This window comes from Bombus huntii, chromosome 4 (assembly GCF_024542735.1).
Source record: "Bombus huntii isolate Logan2020A chromosome 4, iyBomHunt1.1, whole genome shotgun sequence".
NCBI classification, from domain to species: Eukaryota; Metazoa; Arthropoda; class Insecta; order Hymenoptera; family Apidae; genus Bombus; species Bombus huntii.
Window position 1 is genome coordinate 3,436 of NC_066241.1, and position 23,182 is coordinate 26,617.

Here is a 23,182-nt window from a genome sequence, read left to right on the forward strand (position 1 = left end):
ATAACGTAATACGTTATGACGTAATACCATATAACGTAATACGTTATAACGTGATACCATATAACGTAATACGTTATAACGTTATACCATATGACGTAATACCATATAAGGTAATACGTTATAACGTTATACCATATAACGTAATACCATATAAGGTAATACGTTATAACGTTATACCATATAACGTTATACCATATAACGTAATACGTTATAACGTTATACTATATGATGTTATACCATAAAAGGTAATACGTTATAACGTTATACCATATAACGTAATACCATATAACGTATTACGTTATAACGTTATACCATATGACGTTATACCATATAACGTAATACGTTATAACGTTATACCATATAACGTAATACGTTATAACGTTATACCATATAACGTAATATGTTATAACCTTATACCATACGACGTTATGCCATATAACCTAATACGTTATAACGTTATACCATATAACGTAATACGTTATAACGTTATACCATATGACATTATAGCATATAACGTAATACGTTATAACGTTATAACATATAACGTGATACGTTATAACGTAATACCATATAACGCAATACGTTATAACGTTATACCATATAACGTAATACGTTATAACGTAATACCATATAACGTAATAAGTTATAACGTTATACCATATAACGTAATATGTTATAACGTAATGCCATATAACGTAATACGTTATAACGTTATACCATATGACGTAATACCATATAAGGTAATACGTTATAACGTTATACCATATAACGTAATACCATATAAGGTAATACGTTATAACGTTATACCATATAACGTTATACCATATAACGTAATACGTTATAACGTTATACTATATGATGTTATACCATAAAAGGTAATACGTTATAACGTTATACCATATAACGTAATACCATATAACGTATTACGTTATAACGTTATACCATATGACGTTATACCATATAACGTAATACGTTATAACGTTATACCATATAACGTAATACGTTATAACGTTATACCATATAACGTAATATGTTATAACCTTATACCATACGACGTTATGCCATATAACCTAATACGTTATAACGTTATACCATATAACGTAATACGTTATAACGTTATACCATATGACATTATAGCATATAACGTTATACCATATGACATTATAGCATATAACGTAATACGTTATAACGTTATAACATATAACGTGATACGTTATAACGTAATACCATATAACGCAATACGTTATAACGTTATACCATATAACGTAATACGTTATAACGTAATACCATATAACGAAATACGTTATAACGTTATACCATATGACGTTATAGCTTATAACGTAATACGTTATAACGTTATACCATATGACGTTATACCATATAACGTATAACGTTATAACGTTATACAATATGATGTAATACATTATAACGTTATACCATATGACGTTATAGCATATAACGTATTACGTTATAGCGTTATACCATATAACGTAATACGTTATGACGTAATACCATATAACGTAATACGTCATAACGTTATACCATATGACGTTATACCATATAACGTAATACGTTAAGACGTAATACCATATAACGTAATACGTTATAACGGTATACCATATAACGTAATACGTTATAACGTAATACCATATAACGTAATACGTTATAACGTAATACCATATAACGTAATACGTTATAACGTTATACCATATAACGTAATACGTTATAACGTTATACCATATAACGTAATACGTTAGAACGTTATACCATATAACGTAATACGTTATAACGTTATACCATATGACATTATAGCATATAACGTAATACGTTATAACGTTATACCATATAACGTAATACGTTATAACGTAATACCATATAACGCAATACGTTATAACGTTATACCATATAACGTAATACGTTATAACGTAATACGATATAACGAAATACGTTATAACGTTATACCATATGACGTTATAGCTTATATCGTAATACGTTATAACGTTATACCATATAACGTAATACGTTATAACGTTATACCATATGACATTATAGCATATAACGTAATACGTTATAACGTTATACCATATAACGTAATACGTTATAACGTAATACCATATAACGTAATACGTTATAACGTATTACCACATAATGTAATACGTTATAACGTTATGCCATATAACGTAATACGTTATAACGTTATACCATATGACGTTATACCATATAACGTAACACGTTATAACGTCATACCACATAACGTAATACGTTATAACGTAATATCATATAACGTAATACGTTATAACGTAATACCATATAACGAAATACGTTATAACGTTATACCATATAACGTAATACGTTATAACGTAATACCATATAACGAAATACGTTATAACGTTATACCATATGACGTTATAGCTTATAACGTAATACGTTATAACGTTATACCATATGACGTTATACCATATAACGTATAACGTTATAACGTTATACAATATGATGTAATACATTATAACGTTATACCATATGACGTTATAGCATATAACGTAATACGTTATAGCGTTATACCATATAACGTAATACGTTATGACGTAATACCATATAACGTAATACGTCATAACGTTATACCATATGACGTTATACCATATAACGTAATACGTTAAGACGTAATACCATATAACGTAATACGTTATAACGGTATACCATATAACGTAATACGTTATAACGTAATACCATATAACGTAATACGTTATAACGTAATACCATATAACGTAATAAGTTATAACGTTATACCATATAACGTAATACGTTATAACGTTATACAATATGAAGTAATACATTATGACGTTATACCATATGACGTTATAGCATATAACGTAATACGTTATAACGTTATACCATATAACGTAATACGTTATGACGTAATACCATATAACGTAATACGTCATAACGTTATACCATAGGACGTTATACCATATAACGTAATACGTTATGACGTAATACCATATAACGTAATACGTCATAACGTTATACCATAGGACGTTATACCATATAACGTAATACGTTATGACGTAATACCATATAACGTAATACGTTATAACGTAATACCATATAACGTATTACGTTATAACGTTATACCATATGACGTTATACCATATAACGTAATACGTCATAACGTTATACCATATGACGTTATAGCATATAAAGTAATACGTTATAACGCTATACCATATGACGTTATACCATATAACGTATTTCGTTATAACGTTATACAATATGGCGTAATACATTATAACGTTATACCATATGACGTTATACCATATTACGTAATACGTTATGACGATTTACCATATAACGTAATACGTTATAACGTAATACCATATAACGTAATACGTAATACCGTTATACCATATGACGTTATAGCATACAACGTAACATGTTGTTACGTTATACCATATAACGTAATACGTTATGACGTAATACCATGAGACGATATACCATATAACGTAATACGTTATAACGTTATACCATATAACGTAATACGTTATAACGTATTACCACATAATGTAATACGTTATAACGTTATGCCATATAACGTAATACGTTATAACGTTATACCATATGACGTTATACCATATAACGTAACACGTTATAACGTCATACCACATAACGTAATACGTTATAACGTAATATCATATAACGTAATACGTTATAACGTAATACCATATAACGAAATACGTTATAACGTTATACCATATGACGCTATAGCTTATAACGTAATACGTTATAACGTTATACCATATGACGTTATACCATATAACGTATTACGCTATAACGATATACAATATGATGTAATACATTATAACGTTATACCATATGACGTTATAGCATATAACGTAATACGTTATAACGTTATACCATATAACGAAATACGTTATAACGTAATACCATATAACGCAATACGTTATAACGTTATACCATATAACGTAATACGTTATAACGTAATACGATATAACGAAATACGTTATAACGTTATACCATATGACGTTATAGCTTATATCGTAATACGTTATAACGTTATACCATATAACGTAATACGTTATAACGTTATACCATATGACATTATAGCATATAACGTAATACGTTATAACGTTATACCATATAACGTAATACGTTATAACGTAATGCCATATAACGTAATACGTTATAACGTTATACCATATGACATTATAGCATATAACGTAATACGTTATAACGTTATAACATATAACGTGATACGTTATAACGTAATACCATATAACGCAATACGTTATAACGTTATACCATATAACGTAATACGTTATAACGTAATACCATATAACGAAATACGTTATAACGTTATACCATATGACGTTATAGCTTATAACGTAATACGTTATAACGTGATACCATATAACGTAATACGTTATAACGTTATACCATATGACGTAATACCATATAAGGTAATACGTTATAACGTTATACCATATAACGTTATACCATATAACGTAATACGTTATAACGTTATACTATATGATGTTATACCATAAAAGGTAATACGTTATAACGTTATACCATATAACGTAATACGTTATAACGTTATACCATATGACATTATAGCATATAACGTAATACGTTATAACGTTATAACATATAACGTGATACGTTATAACGTAATACCATATAACGAAATACGTTATAACGTTATACCATATGACGTTATAGCTTATAACGTAATACGTTATAACGTGATACCATATAACGTAATACGTTATAACGTTATACCATATGACGTTATAGCTTATAACGTAATACGTTATAACGTGATACCATATAACGTAATACGTTATAACGTTATACCATATGACGTAATACCATATAAGGTAATACGTTATAACGTTATACCATATGACGTTATACCATATAACGTAATACGTTATAACGTTATACCATATAACGTAATACGTTATAACGTTATACCATATAACGTAATATGTTATAACCTTATACCATACGACGTTATGCCATATAACCTAATACGTTATAACGTTATACCATATAACGTAATACGTTATAACGTTATACCATATGACATTATAGCATATAACGTAATACGTTATAACGTTATAACATATAACGTGATACGTTATAACGTAATACCATATAACGCAATACGTTATAACGTTATACCATATAACGTAATACGTTATAACGTAATACCATATAACGAAATACGTTATAACGTTATACCATATGACGTTATAGCTTATAACGTAATACGTTATAACGTTATACCATATGACGTTATACCATATAACGTATAACGTTATAACGTTATACAATATGATGTAATACATTATAACGTTATACCATATGACGTTATAGCATATAACGTATTACGTTATAGCGTCATACCATATAACGTAATACGTTATGACGTAATACCATATAACGTAATACGTCATAACGTTATACCATATGACGTTATACCATATAACGTAATACGTTAAGACGTAATACCATATAACGTAATACGTTATAACGGTATACCATATAACGTAATACGTTATAACGTAATACCATATAACGTAATACGTTATAACGTAATACCATATAACGTAATACGTTATAACGTTATACCATATAACGTAATACGTTAGAACGTTATACCATATAACGTAATACGTTATAACGTTATACCATATGACATTATAGCATATAACGTAATACGTTATAACGTTATACCATATAACGTAATACGTTATAACGTAATACCATATAACGCAATACGTTATAACGTTATACCATATAACGTAATACGTTATAACGTAATACGATATAACGAAATACGTTATAACGTTATAACATATGACGTTATAGCTTATATCGTAATACGTTATAACGTTATACCATATAACGTAATACGTTATAACGTTATACCATATGACATTATAGCATATAACGTAATACGTTATAACGTTATACCATATAACGTAATACGTTATAACGTAATACCATATAACGCAATACGTTATAACGTTATACCATATAACGTAATACGTTATAACGTAATACCATATAACGAAATACGTTATAACGTTATACCATATGACGTTATAGCTTATAACGTAATACGTTATAACGTTATACCATATGACGTTATACCATATAACGTATTACGTTATAACGTTATACAATATGAAGTAATACATTATGACGTTATACCATATGACGTTATAGCATATAACGTAATACGTTATAACGTTATACCATATAACGTAATACGTTATGACGTAATACCATACAACGTAATACGTCATAACGTTATACCATAGGACGTTATACCATATTACGTAATACGTTATGACGTTTTACCATATAACGTAATACGTTATAACGTAACACCATATAACGTAATACGTAATACCGTTATACCATATGACGTTATAGCATACAACGTAACATGTTCTTACGTTATACCATATAACGAAATACGTTATGACGTAATACCATGAGACGATATACCATATAACGTAATACGTTATAACGTTATACCATATAACGTAATACGTTATAACGTATTACCACATAATGTAATACGTTATAACGTTATGCCATATAACGTAATACGTTATAACGTTATACCATATGACGTTATACCATATAACGTAACACGTTATAACGTCATACCACATAACGTAATACGTTATAACGTAATATCATATAACGTAATACGTTATAACGTAATACCATATAACGAAATACGTTATAACGTTATACCATATGACGCTATAGCTTATAACGTAATACGTTATGACGTTATACCATATGACGTTATACCATATAACGTATTACGCTATAACGATATACAATATGATGTAATACATTATAACGTTATACCATATGACGTTATAGCATATAACGTAATACGTTATAACGTTATACCATATAACGAAATACGTTATAACGTAATACCATATAACGCAATACGTTATAACGTTATACCATATAACGTAATACGTTATAACGTAATACGATATAACGAAATACGTTATAACGTTATACCATATGACGTTATAGCTTATATCGTAATACGTTATAACGTTATACCATATAACGTAATACGTTATAACGTTATACCATATGACATTATAGCATATAACGTAATACGTTATAACGTTATACCATATAACGTAATACGTTATAACGTAATGCCATATAACGTAATACGTTATAACGTTATACCATATGACATTATAGCATATAACGTAATACGTTATAACGTTATAACATATAACGTGATACGTTATAACGTAATACCATATAACGCAATACGTTATAACGTTATACCATATAACGTAATACGTTATAACGTAATACCATATAACGAAATACGTTATAACGTTATACCATATGACGTTATAGCTTATAACGTAATACGTTATAACGTGATACCATATAACGTAATACGTTATAACGTTATACCATATGACGTAATACCATATAAGGTAATACGTTATAACGTTATACCATATAACGTTATACCATATAACGTAATACGTTATAACGTTATACTATATGATGTTATACCATAAAAGGTAATACGTTATAACGTTATACCATATAACGTAATACCATATAACGTATTACGTTATAACGTTATACCATATGACGTTATACCATATAACGTAATACGTTATAACGTTATACCATATAACGTAATACGTTATAACGTTATACCATATAACGTAATATGTTATAACCTTATACCATACGACGTTATGCCATATAACCTAATACGTTATAACGTTATACCATATAACGTAATACGTTATAACGTTATACCATATGACATTATAGCATATAACGTAATACGTTATAACGTTATAACATATAACGTGATACGTTATAACGTAATACCATATAACGCAATACGTTATAACGTTATACCATATAACGTAATACGTTATAACGTAATACCATATAACGAAATACGTTATAACGTTATACCATATGACGTTATAGCTTATAACGTAATACGTTATAACGTTATACCATATGACGTTATACCATATAACGTATAACGTTATAACGTTATACAATATGATGTAATACATTATAACGTTATACCATATGACGTTATAGCATATAACGTATTACGTTATAGCGTCATACCATATAACGTAATACGTTATGACGTAATACCATATAACGTAATACGTCATAACGTTATACCATATGACGTTATACCATATAACGTAATACGTTAAGACGTAATACCATATAACGTAATACGTTATAACGGTATACCATATAACGTAATACGTTATAACGTAATACCATATAACGTAATACGTTATAACGTAATACCATATAACGTAATACGTTATAACGTTATACCATATAACGTAATACGTTAGAACGTTATACCATATAACGTAATACGTTATAACGTTATACCATATGACATTATAGCATATAACGTAATACGTTATAACGTTATACCATATAACGTAATACGTTATAACGTAATACCATATAACGCAATACGTTATAACGTTATACCATATAACGTAATACGTTATAACGTAATACGATATAACGAAATACGTTATAACGTTATACCATATGACGTTATAGCTTATATCGTAATACGTTATAACGTTATACCATATAACGTAATACGTTATAACGTTATACCATATGACATTATAGCATATAACGTAATACGTTATAACGTTATACCATATAACGTAATACGTTATAACGTAATACCATATAACGCAATACGTTATAACGTTATACCATATAACGTAATACGTTATAACGTAATACCATATAACGAAATACGTTATAACGTTATACCATATGACGTTATAGCTTATAACGTAATACGTTATAACGTTATACCATATGACGTTATACCATATAACGTATTACGTTATAACGTTATACAATATGAAGTAATACATTATGACGTTATACCATATGACGTTATAGCATATAAAGTAATACGTTATAACGTTATACCATATAACGTAATACGTTATGACGTAATACCATACAACGTAATACGTCATAACGTTATACCATAGGACGTTATACCATATTACGTAATACGTTATGACGTTTTACCATATAACGTAATACGTTATAACGTAACACCATATAACGTAATACGTAATACCGTTATACCATATGACGTTATAGCATACAACGTAACATGTTCTTACGTTATACCATATAACGAAATACGTTATGACGTAATACCATGAGACGATATACCATATAACGTAATACGTTATAACGTTATACCATATAACGTAATACGTTATAACGTATTACCACATAATGTAATACGTTATAACGTTATGCCATATAACGTAATACGTTATAACGTTATACCATATGACGTTATACCATATAACGTAACACGTTATAACGTCATACCACATAACGTAATACGTTATAACGTAATATCATATAACGTAATACGTTATAACGTAATACCATATAACGAAATACGTTATAACGTTATACCATATGACGCTATAGCTTATAACGTAATACGTTATAACGTTATACCATATGACGTTATACCATATAACGTATTACGCTATAACGATATACAATATGATGTAATACATTATAACGTTATACCATATGACGTTATAGCATATAACGTAATACGTTATAACGTTATACCATATAACGTAATACGTTATAACGTAATACCATATAACGCAATACGTTATAACGTTATACCATATAACGTAATACGTTATAACGTAATACGATATAACGAAATACGTTATAACGTTATACCATATGACGTTATAGCTTATATCGTAATACGTTATAACGTTATACCATATAACGTAATACGTTATAACGTTATACCATATGACATTATAGCATATAACGTAATACGTTATAACGTTATACCATATAACGTAATACGTTATAACGTAATGCCATATAACGTAATACGTTATAACGTTATACCAAATGACATTATAGCATATAACGTAATACGTTATAACGTTATAACATATAACGTGATACGTTATAACGTAATACCATATAACGCAATACGTTATAACGTTATACCATATAACGTAATACGTTATAACGTAATACCATATAACGAAATACGTTATAACGTTATACCATATGACGTTATAGCTTATAACGTAATACGTTATAACGTGATACCATATAACGTAATACGTTATAACTTTATACCATATGACGTAATACCATATAAGGTAATACGTTATAACGTAATACCATATAACGAAATACGTCATAACGTTATACCATATGACGTTATAGCTTATAACGTAATACGTTATAACGTTATACCATATGACGTTATACCATATAACGTATTACGTTATAACGTTATACAATATGAAGTAATACATTATGACGTTATACCATATGACGTTATAGCATATAACGTAATACGTTATAACGTTATACCATATAACGTAATACGTTATGACGTAATACCATATAACGTAATACGTCATAACGTTATACCATAGGACGTTATACCATATAACGTAATACGTTATGACGTAATACCATATAACGTAATACGTTATAACGTAATACCATATAACGTATTACGTTATAACGTTATACCATATGACGTTATACCATATAACGTAATATGTTATAACCTTATACCATACGACGTTATACCATATAACCTAATACGTTATAACGTTATACCATATAACGTAATACGTTATAACGTTATACCATATGACGTTATACCATATAAGGTAATACGTTATAACGTTATACCATATAACGTAATACGTCATAACGTTATACCATATGACGTTATAGCATATAAAGTAATACGTTATAACGCTATACCATATGACGTTATACCATATAACGTATTTCGTTATAACGTTATACAATATGGCGTAATACATTATAACGTTATACCATATGACGTTATACCATATTACGTAATACGTTATGACGTTTTACCATATAACGTAATACGTTATAACGTAATACCATATAACGTAATACGTAATACCGTTATACCATATGACGTTATAGCATACAACGTAACATGTTGTTACGTTATACCATATAACGTAATACGTTATGACGTAATACCATGAGACGATATACCATATAACGTAATACGTTATAACGTTATACCATATAACGTAATACGTTATAACGTATTACCACATAATGTAATACGTTATAACGTTATGCCATATAACGTAATACGTTATAACGTTATACCATATGACGTTATACCATATAACGTAACACGTTATAACGTCATACCACATAACGTAATACGTTATAACGTAATATCATATAACGTAATACGTTATAACGTAATACCATATAACGAAATACGTTATAACGTTATACCATATGACGCTATAGCTTATAACGTAATACGTTATAACGTTATACCATATGACGTTATACCATATAACGTATTACGCTATAACGATATACAATATGATGTAATACATTATAACGTTATACCATATGACGTTATAGCATATAACGTAATACGTTATAACGTTATACCATATAACGTAATACGTTATAACGTAATACCATATAACGTAATACGTTATAACGTATTACCACATAATGTAATACGTTATAACGTTATGCCATATAACGTAATACGTTATAACGTTATACCATATGACGTTATACCATATAACGTAACACGTTATAACGTCATACCACATAACGTAATACGTTATAACGTAATATCATATAACGTAATACGTTATAACGTAATACCATATAACGAAATACGTTATAACGTTATACCATATAACGTAATACGTTATAACGTAATACCATATAACGAAATACGTTATAACGTTATACCATATGACGTTATAGCTTATAACGTAATACGTTATAACGTTATACCATATGACGTTATACCATATAACGTATAACGTTATAACGTTATACAATATGATGTAATACATTATAACGTTATACCATATGACGTTATAGCATATAACGTAATACGTTATAGCGTTATACCATATAACGTAATACGTTATGACGTAATACCATATAACGTAATACGTCATAACGTTATACCATATGACGTTATACCATATAACGTAATACGTTAAGACGTAATACCATATAACGTAATACGTTATAACGGTATACCATATAACGTAATACGTTATAACGTAATACCATATAACGTAATACGTTATAACGTAATACCATATAACGTAATAAGTTATAACGTTATACCATATAACGTAATACGTTATAACGTAATACCATATAACGAAATACGTTATAACGTTATACCATATGACGTTATAGCTTATAACGTAATACGTTATAACGTTATACCATATGACGTTATACCATATAACGTATAACGTTATAACGTTATACAATATGATGTAATACATTATAACGTTATACCATATGACGTTATACCATATAACGTAATAAGTTATAACGTAATACCATATAACGCAATACGTTATAACGTTATACCATATAACGTAATACGTTATAACGTAATACGATATAACGAAATACGTTATAACGTTATACCATATGACGTTATAGCTTATATCGTATTACGTTATAACGTTATACCATATAACGTAATACGTTATAACGTTATACCATATGACATTATAGCACATAACGTAATACGTTATAACGTTATACCATATAACGTAATACGTTATAACGTAATACCATATAACGCAATACGTTATAACGTTATACCATATAACGTAATACGTTATAACGTAATACCATATAACGAAATACGTCATAACGTTATACCATATGACGTTATAGCTTATAACGTAATACGTTATAACGTTATACCATATGACGTTATACCATATAACGTATTACGCTATAACGATATACAATATGATGTAATACATTATAACGTTATACCATATGACGTTATAGCATATAACGTAATACGTTATAACGTTATACCATATAACGAAATACGTTATAACGTAATACCATATAACGCAATACGTTATAACGTTATACCATATAACGTAATACGTTATAACGTAATACGATATAACGAAATACGTTATAGCGTTATACCATATGACGTTATAGCTTATATCGTAATACGTTATAACGTTATACCATATAACGTAATACGTTATAACGTTATACCATATGACATTATAGCATATAACGTAATACGTTATAACGTTATACCATATAACGTAATACGTTATAACGTAATGCCATATAACGTAATACGTTATAACGTTATACCATATGACATTATAGCATATAACGTAATACGTTATAACGTTATAACATATAACGTGATACGTTATAACGTAATACCATATAACGCAATACGTTATAACGTTATACCATATAACGTAATACGTTATAACGTAATACCATATAACGAAATACGTTATAACGTTATACCATATGACGTTATAGCTTATAACGTAATACGTTATAACGTGATACCATATAACGTAATACGTTATAACGTTATACCATATGACGTAATACCATATAAGGTAATACGTTATAACGTTATACCATATAACGTTATACCATATAACGTAATACGTTATAACGTTATACTATATGATGTTATACCATAAAAGGTAATACGTTATAACGTTATACCATATAACGTAATACCATATAACGTATTACGTTATAACGTTATACCATATGACGTTATACCATATAACGTAATACGTTATAACGTTATACCATATAACGTAATACGTTATAACGTTATACCATATAACGTAATATGTTATAACCTTATACCATACGACGTTATGCCATATAACCTAATACGTTATAACGTTATACCATATAACGTAATACGTTATAACGTTATACCATATGACATTATAGCATATAACGTAATACGTTATAACGTTATAAAATATAACGTGATACGTTATAACGTAATACCATATAACGCAATACGTTATAACGTTATACCATATAACGTAATACGTTATAACGTAATACCATATAACGAAATACGTTATAACGTTATACCATATGACGTTATAGCTTATAACGTAATACGTTATAACGTTATACCATATGACGTTATACCATATAACGTATAACGTTATAACGTTATACAATATGATGTAATACATTATAACGTTATACCATATGACGTTATAGCATATAACGTATTACGTTATAGCGTCATACCATATAACGTAATACGTTATGACGTAATACCATATAACGTAATACGTCATAACGTTATACCATATGACGTTATACCATATAACGTAATACGTTAAGACGTAATACCATATAACGTAATACGTTATAACGGTATACCATATAACGTAATACGTTATAACGTAATACCATATAACGTAATACGTTATAACGTAATACCATATAACGTAATACGTTATAACGTTATACCATATAACGTAATACGTTAGAACGTTATACCATATAACGTAATACGTTATAACGTTATACCATATGACATTATAGCATATAACGTAATACGTTATAACGTTATACCATATAACGTAATACGTTATAACGTAATACCATATAACGCAATACGTTATAACGTTATACCATATAACGTAATACGTTATAACGTAATACGATATAACGAAATACGTTATAACGTTATACCATATGACGTTATAGCTTATATCGTAATACGTTATAACGTTATACCATATAACGTAATACGTTATAACGTTATACCATATGACATTATAGCATATAACGTAATACGTTATAACGTTATACCATATAACGTAATACGTTATAACGTAATACCATATAACGCAATACGTTATAACGTTATACCATATAACGTAATACGTTATAACGTAATACCATATAACGAAATACGTTATAACGTTATACCATATGACGTTATAGCTTATAACGTAATACGTTATAACGTTATACCATATGACGTTATACCATATAACGTATTACGTTATAACGTTATACAATATGAAGTAATACATTATGACGTTATACCATATGACGTTATAGCATATAACGTAATACGTTATAACGTTATACCATATAACGTAATACGTTATAACGTATTACCACATAATGTAATACGTTATAACGTTATGCCATATAACGTAATACGTTATAACGTTATACCATATGACGTTATACCATATAACGTAACACGTTATAACGTCATACCACATAACGTAATACGTTATAACGTAATATCATATAACGTAATACGTTATAACGTAATACCATATAACGAAATACGTTATAACGTTATACCATATGACGCTATAGCTTATAACGTAATACGTTATAACGTTATACCATATGACGTTATACCATATAACGTATTACGCTATAACGATATACAATATGATGTAATACATTATAACGTTATACCATATGACGTTATAGCATATAACGTAATACGTTATAACGTTATACCATATAACGTAATACGTTATAACGTAATACCATATAACGCAATACGTTATAACGTTATACCATATAACGTAATACGTTATAACGTAATACGATATAACGAAATACGTTATAACGTTATACCATATGACGTTATAGCTTATATCGTAATACGTTATAACGTTATACCATATAACGTAATACGTTATAACGTTATACCATATGACATTATAGCATATAACGTAATACGTTATAACGTTATACCATATAACGTAATACGTTATAACGTAATGCCATATAACGTAATACGTTATAACGTTATACCATATGACATTATAGCATATAACGTAATACGATATAACGTTATAACATATAACGTGATACGTTATAACGTAATACCATATAACGCAATACGTTATAACGTTATACCATATAACGTAATACGTTATAACGTAATACCATATAACGAAATACGTTATAACGTTATACCATATGACGTTATAGCTTATAACGTAATACGTTATAACGTTATACCATATAACGTAATACGTTATAACGTAATACCATATAACGCAATACGTTATAACGTTATACCATATAACGTAATACGTTATAACGTAATACGATATAACGAAATACGTTATAACGTTATACCATATGACGTTATAGCTTATATCGTAATACGTTATAACGTTATACCATATAACGTAATACGTTATAACGTTATACCATATGACATTATAGCATATAACGTAATACGTTATAACGTTATACCATATGACGTAATACCATATAAGGTAATACGTTATAACGTTATACCATATAACGTTATACCATATAACGTAATACGTTATAACGTTATACCATATGACATTATAGCATATAACGTAATACGTTATAACGTTATAACATATAACGTGATACGTTATAACGTAATACCATATAACGCAATACGTTATAACGTTATACCATATAACGTAATACGTTATAACGTAATACCATATAACGAAATACGTTATAACGTTATACCATATGACGTTATAGCTTATAACGTAATACGTTATAACGTTATACCATATAACGTAATACGTTATAACGTAATACCATATAACGCAATACGTTATAACGTTATACCATATAACGTAATACGTTATAACGTAATACGATATAACGAAATACGTTATAACGTTATACCATATGACGTTATAGCTTATATCGTAATACGTTATAACGTAATACCATATAACGAAATACGTTATAACGTTATACCATATGACGTTATAGCTTATAACGTAATACGTTATAACGTTATACCATATAACGTAATACGTTATAACGTAATACCATATAACGCAATACGTTATAACGTTATACCATATAACGTAATACGTTATAACGTAATACGATATAACGAAATACGTTATAACGTTATACCATATGACGTTATAGCTTATATCGTAATACGTTATAACGTTATACCATATAACGTAATACGTTATAACGTTATACCATATGACATTATAGCATATAACGTAATACGTTATAACGTTATACCATATAACGTAATACGTTATAACGTAATGCCATATAACGTAATACGTTATAACGTTATACCATATAACGTAATACCATATAACGTATTACGTTATAACGTTATACCATATGACGTTATACCATATAACGTAATACGTTATAACGTTATACCATATAACGTAATACGTTATAACGTTATACCATATAACGTAATATGTTATAACCTTATACCATACGACGTTATGCCATATAACCTAATACGTTATAACGTTATACCATATAACGTAATACGTTATAACGTTATACCATATGACATTATAGCATATAACGTAATACGTTATAACGTAATACCATATAACGAAATACGTTATAACGTTATACCATATGACGTTATAGCTTATAACGTAATACGTTATAACGTTATACCATATGACGTTATACCATATAACGTATAACGTTATAACGTTATACAATATGATGTAATACATTATAACGTTATACCATATGACGTTATAGCATATAACGTATTACGTTATAGCGTTATACCATATAACGTAATACGTTATAACGTAATGCCATATAACGTAATACGTTATAACGTTATACCATATGACATTATAGCATATAACGTAATACGTTATAACGTTATAACATATAACGTGATACGTTATAACGTAATACCATATAACGCAATACGTTATAACGTTATAACATATAACGTGATACGTTATAACGTAATACCATATAACGCAATACGTTATAACGTTATACCATATAACGTAATACGTTATAACGTAATACCATATAACGTAATAAGTTATAACGTTATACCATATAACGTAATATGTTATAACGTAATGCCATATAACGTAATACGTTATAACGTTATACCATATGACATTATAGCATATAACGTAATACGTTATAACGTTATAACATATAACGTGATACGTTATAACGTAATACCATATAACGCAATACGTTATAACGTTATACCATATAACGTAATACGTTATAACGTAATACCATATAACGAAATACGTTATAACGTTATACCATATGACGTTATAGCTTATAACGTAATACGTTATAACGTTATACCATATGACGTTATACCATATAACGTATAACGTTATAACGTTATACAATATGATGTAATACATTATAACGTTATACCATATGACGTTATAGCATATAACGTAATACGTTATAGCGTTATACCATATAACGTAATACGTTATGACGTAATACCATATAACGTAATACGTCATAACGTTATACCATATGACGTTATACCATATAACGTAATACGTTAAGACGTAATACCATATAACGTAATACGTTATAACGGTATACCATATAACGTAATACGTTATAACGTAATACCATATAACGTAATACGTTATAACGTAATACCATATAACGTAATACGTTATAACGTTATACCATATAACGTAATACGTTATAACGTAATACCATATAACGAAATACGTTATAACGTTATACCATATGACGTTATACCATATAACGTAATACGTTATAACGTAATACCATATAACGCAATACGTTATAACGTTATACCATATAACGTAATACGTTACAACGTAATACGATATAACGAAATACGTTATAACGTTATACCATATGACGTTATAGCTTATATCGTAATACGTTATAACGTTATACCATATAACGTAATACGTTATAACGTTATACCATATGACATTATAGCATATAACGTAATACGTTATAACGTTATACCATATAACGTAATACGTTATAACGTAATACCATATAACGCAATACGTTATAACGTTATGCCATATAACGTAATACGTTATAACGTGATTCCATATAACGTAATACGTTATAACGTTATACCATATAACGTAACACGTTATAACGTAATACCATATAACGTAATACGTTATAACGTTATACCATATAACGTAATACGTTTTGACGTAATACCATATAACGTAATACGTTATAATGTTATACCATATAACGTAATACGTTATAACGTTATACCATATGACGTTATACCATATAACGTATTACGTTATAACGTTATACCATATAACTTAATACGTTATAACGTTATACCATATGACGTTATACCATATAACGTAATACGTTATAACGTAATACCATATAACGAAATACGTTATAACGTTATACCATATGACGTTATAGCTTATAACGTAATACGTTATAACGTGATACCATATAACGTAATACGTTATAACGTTATACCATATGACGTAATACCATATAAGGTAATACGTTATAACGTTATACCATATAACGTTATACCATATAACGTAATACGTTATAACGTTATACTATATGATGTTATACCATAAAAGGTAATACGTTATAACGTTATACCATATAACGTAATACCATATAACGTATTACGTTATAACGTTATACCATATGACGTTATACCATATAACGTAATACGTTATAACGTTATACCATATAACGTAATACGTTATAACGTTATACCATATAACGTAATATGTTATAACCTTATACCATACGACGTTATGCCATATAACCTAATACGTTATAACGTTATACCATATAACGTAATACGTTATAACGTTATACCATATGACATTATAGCATATAACGTAATACGTTATAACGTTATAACATATAACGTGATACGTTATAACGTAATACCATATAACGCAATACGTTATAACGTTATACCATATAACGTAATACGTTATAACGTAATACCATATAACGAAATACGTTATAACGTTATACCATATGACGTTATAGCTTATAACGTAATACGTTATAACGTTATACCATATGACGTTATACCATATAACGTATAACGTTATAACGTTATACAATATGATGTAATACATTATAACGTTATACCATATGACGTTATAGCATATAACGTATTACGTTATAGCGTCATACCATATAACGTAATACGTTATGACGTAATACCATATAACGTAATACGTCATAACGTTATACCATATGACGTTATACCATATAACGTAATACGTTAAGACGTAATACCATATAACGTAATACGTTATAACGGTATACCATATAACGTAATACGTTATAACGTAATACCATATAACGTAATACGTTATAACGTAATACCATATAACGTAATACGTTATAACGTTATACCATATAACGTAATACGTTAGAACGTTATACCATATAACGTAATACGTTATAACGTTATACCATATGACATTATAGCATATAACGTAATACGTTATAACGTTATACCATATAACGTAATACGTTATAACGTAATACCATATAACGCAATACGTTATAACGTTATACCATATAACGTAATACGTTATAACGTAATACGATATAACGAAATACGTTATAACGTTATACCATATGACGTTATAGCTTATATCGTAATACGTTATAACGTTATACCATATAACGTAATACGTTATAACGTTATACCATATGACATTATAGCATATAACGTAATACGTTATAACGTTATACCATATAACGTAATACGTTATAACGTAATACCATATAACGCAATACGTTATAACGTTATACCATATAACGTAATACGTTATAACGTAATACCATATAACGAAATACGTTATAACGTTATACCATATGACGTTATAGCTTATAACGTAATACGTTATAACGTTATACCATATGACGTTATACCATATAACGTATTACGTTATAACGTTATACAATATGAAGTAATACATTATGACGTTATACCATATGACGTTATAGCATATAACGTAATACGTTATAACGTTATACCATATAACGTAATACGTTATAACGTATTACCACATAATGTAATACGTTATAACGTTATGCCATATAACGTAATACGTTATAACGTTATACCATATGACGTTATACCATATAACGTAACACGTTATAACGTCATACCACATAACGTAATACGTTATAACATAATATCATATAACGTAATACGTTATAACGTAATACCATATAACGAAATACGTTATAACGTTATACCATATGACGCTATAGCTTATAACGTAATACGTTATAACGTTATACCATATGACGTTATACCATATAACGTATTACGCTATAACGATATACAATATGATGTAATACATTATAACGTTATACCATATGACGTTATAGCATATAACGTAATACGTTATAACGTTATACCATATAACGTAATACGTTATAACGTAATACCATATAACGCAATACGTTATAACGTTATACCATATAACGTAATACGTTATAACGTAATACGATATAACGAAATACGTTATAACGTTATACCATATGACGTTATAGCTTATATCGTAATACGTTATAACGTTATACCATATAACGTAATACGTTATAACGTTATACCATATGACATTATAGCATATAACGTAATACGTTATAACGTTATACCATATAACGTAATACGTTATAACGTAATGCCATATAACGTAATACGTTATAACGTTATACCATATGACATTATAGCATATAACGTAATACGTTATAACGTTATAACATATAACGTGATACGTTATAACGTAATACCATATAACGCAATACGTTATAACGTTATACCATATAACGTAATACGTTATAACGTAATACCATATAACGAAATACGTTATAACGTTATACCATATGACGTTATAGCTTATAACGTAATACGTTATAACGTGATACCATATAACGTAATACGTTATAACTTTATACCATATGACGTAATACCATATAAGGTAATACGTTATAACGTAATACCATATAACGAAATACGTTATAACGTTATACCATATGACGTTATAGCTTATAACGTAATACGTTACAACGTTATACCATATGACGTTATACCATATAACGTATTACGTTATAACGTTATACAATATGAAGTAATACATTATGACGTTATACCATATGACGTTATAGCATATAACGTAATACGTTATAACGTTATACCATATAACGTAATACGTTATGACGTAATACCATATAACGTAATACGTCATAACGTTATACCATAGGACGTTATACCATATAACGTAATACGTTATAACGCTATACCATATGACGTTATACCATATAACGTATTTCGTTATAACGTTATACAATATGGCGTAATACATTATAACGTTATACCATATGACGTTATACCATATTACGTAATACGTTATGACGTTTTACCATATAACGTAATACGTTATAACGTAATACCATATAACGTAATACGTAATACCGTTATACCATATGACGTTATAGCATACAACGTAACATGTTGTTACGTTATACCATATAACGTAATACGTTATGACGTAATACCATGAGACGATATACCATATAACGTAATACGTTATAACGTTATACCATATAACGTAATACGTTATAACGTATTACCACATAATGTAATACGTTATAACGTTATGCCATATAACGTAATACGTTATAACGTTATACCATATGACGTTATACCATATAACGTAACACGTTATAACGTCATACCACATAACGTAATACGTTATAACGTAATATCATATAACGTAATACGTTATAACGTAATACCATATAACGAAATACGTTATAACGTTATACCATATGACGCTATAGCTTATAACGTAATACGTTATAACGTTATACCATATGACGTTATACCATATAACGTATTACGCTATAACGATATACAATATGATGTAATACATTATAACGTTATACCATATGACGTTATAGCATATAACGTAATACGTTATAACGTTATACCATATAACGTAATACGTTATAACGTAATACCATATAACGCAATACGTTATAACGTTATACCATATAACGTAATACGTTATAACGTAATACGATATAACGAAATACGTTATAACGTTATACCATATGACGTTATAGCTTATATCGTAATACGTTATAACGTTATACCATATAACGTAATACGTTATAACGTTATACCATATGACATTATAGCATATAACGTAATACGTTATAACGTTATACCATATAACGTAATACGTTATAACGTAATGCCATATAACGTAATACGTTATAACGTTATACCATATGACATTATAGCATATAACGTAATACGTTATAACGTTATAACATATAACGTGATACGTTATAACGTAATACCATATAACGCAATACGTTATAACGTTATACCATATAACGT